The 2,469-nt window shown below is 35.1% G+C and overlaps 1 pseudogene; it reads right to left on the minus strand.

Annotated features, from left to right (window-relative positions):
* Window positions 1-947: 947 nt before the first annotated feature.
* On the minus strand, window positions 948-1,987 carry LOC141547312 (grpE protein homolog 1, mitochondrial pseudogene; annotated as a pseudogene).
* Window positions 1,988-2,469: the final 482 nt, after the last annotated feature.

Below are 2,469 nucleotides of genomic sequence, written 5' to 3' on the forward strand. Positions count from 1 at the left end.
GATTTAATATATATTTTAACATGTTTAACATATATTAAATTGCTTACCATCTAGGGGAGGGGGTTTGGAGAGGAAGGAAAAATCTGAAACACAAAGCTATACAAGAGTCAATATTGTCAAATTATCTGTGCATATGTTTTGAAAATATAACACTTTATAAAAGAGAGAATCTCAAATAGGAATACTGAAAAGACTAAACAACACCTGAAAATATGCATACATACATATGTATGCATATTTATGCATACATATGTATACATGCATGTACCAATGGATATGCATTTATAAATTCATTTTATGGATAGGTAATTTTAAAATGTTTACATGTACATTTAATCTTCTCCTTTAGAACATTTCTATATTTTCTTTTTTTCTTTATTTACATTTGTATTTTCTCCAAAGCTTAGAACAGTGCATGGCAAAAAGGTAATATATGTTAAATAAAAAACCTTAAGAAATGCTTGTCAATTGATTACTAATAGATCAGTCAATTAGCTAACAATGGCTTTAGTGTTTATTACATAATCTTCACTGTGTTATTGATTTTGAAGGATACATCAGTCATTTGGAAAATGATTTGAGAAATGTCAAGTTACTTTTATTATTGATATAATAATTAGAGTTAGAGGGCATTGAATTTATTTTTTTAAGAATTCCTGGAGATATTTATTCTCTGAGCATACCCTTAAAGAAGTTAGGGTTTTTAACAGATAAATCATTATTCAAGATACTATACAAGTACAAGAATGCTTCAATGGCTCTGTGTTTTTAAATATGCAATATTAGAATCAATTTGCAGACCTTTCAAATGATTCAGTACATTAAATAATGCAATTTCAAGATAAGGTGAACTTTATGTTGAACCACTAGTTACCTTAACCTTCCATAAAGGATGAGAAAATGAATTGAATAGCTGTATGGCATCTAGGTGTGGGGAAGTCAGATTGCTAAGGTTCTTTAACAATACCCACCAAATCAGGTCTCAAGGTTCCCCTGTGTATTTCATACCAACTTTGGTTATTAGTGCAATAGTGCCAGGCTCCTTCCCCTCTACTGGAGTATGGAACAAGACTTCATGTTCATAGGGATCAAATCTGGCACCAATAGGATTTAATGTAGGCAAACCATGCTTTTTGAATTCAGTCATTTTTGAATTTGTTTTTCTTTTTTTTTTTTTTTTTTTTCTTGAGACTGGGGTCAAGTGACTTGCTCAGGGTCACACAGCTAGGAAGTGTTAAGTGTCTGAGACCAGATCCGAACTCAGGTCCTCCTGAATTCAAGGCTGGTGCTCTATCCACTGCACCACCTAGCTGCCCTGAATTCAGTCATAACAAGACCCTCTTGCAATTTCTTCAAATGGAGATTTTCTTCCTTTATTTCATCTTTTGGGATACTTGCTGTTGCCTTTTCCAAAATGTCAGCAACTTATAGCAAATCTTTACAGAAACATTGAATATTATATAATTTTGTTTCTTCTACCAACTTCTGGCTCTGCCACCACAAATTCTATTGAGACTTGTAAAGGGCTACAAATGAGCAGATGCAAGGTAACTTGGCACGTGAGGCTAATTATCAAATGGACAATTCTCTTTTAACATGTTTGGAGGATGACTAACTATTTTGTGCGGGCTTGATCAGTGGGTGTGGAAAAAGAAGGAGAAATGATATCAGTGGGTGGAGTAGGAGGAGAAGAGTCATTCTTTGGTGGTAGAGAGAGAGAGGAAGGAGATGTGGAGATTCCTATATCTAATCCCTTGAGAGCTATCCCAAAAGACTAAGAATAAAAACTTTTGCTTATCCTGACTCTGGCTGATTCTAAGATATCAAGGTCACTCGCTTGTACTTCTCCAAAATTTGTTTCAGCTGTTTTTCTAGTTTGATGTCTTCAGTCTTCTCTGTAGAGCTTCTATTCATGTTGACTAAAGTCATCTTCTAAGTTCTGGCCATTGTTTTTCTGTTTTGCTGTTATTCAGAGGAGCCTAGAAGAGGTTCAGGAACTCCACTGACTCACTGGTGAATGCAGGAAAGATTTATTTTACATTAAGAATGGGTACCTAGGTGAGTTGATGATGATAGCAATTCTTTCTAAAGGGAGCAAAAAACAAACATTTGGATATTTGGGATTGGATTCCAAGTAACCTGGCACAGAGGGAAACACCCTGATTCTGGAGTCAACAGTGGTTGCTCAATTGTTTCAGTCATGTCTTACTCCTGAGAATCAGATTTGAGTTTAAATCTTGCCTATGATGTTTCCTAGCTGTATGACCTTGGACAAAACATTTCATCTACCCAGTTTCCTCATCTGTAAATGGAATAACTTTAATTGAAATGAGAAAGCTCAGAAAGCCAAATTATAGATCCTCCTTGAGTAGTCATAACATAGATCACAAGTTCTCTAGCTTTCTTTTCACGGAGCAGGTCTGGCAACAACTTTCCTTCATGTTGTGGGACATGTGGTGTGCATCTTTT

The sequence above is a fragment of the Sminthopsis crassicaudata genome, chromosome 6 (genome assembly GCF_048593235.1).
Source record: "Sminthopsis crassicaudata isolate SCR6 chromosome 6, ASM4859323v1, whole genome shotgun sequence".
Lineage (NCBI taxonomy): Eukaryota > Metazoa > Chordata > Mammalia > Dasyuromorphia > Dasyuridae > Sminthopsis > Sminthopsis crassicaudata.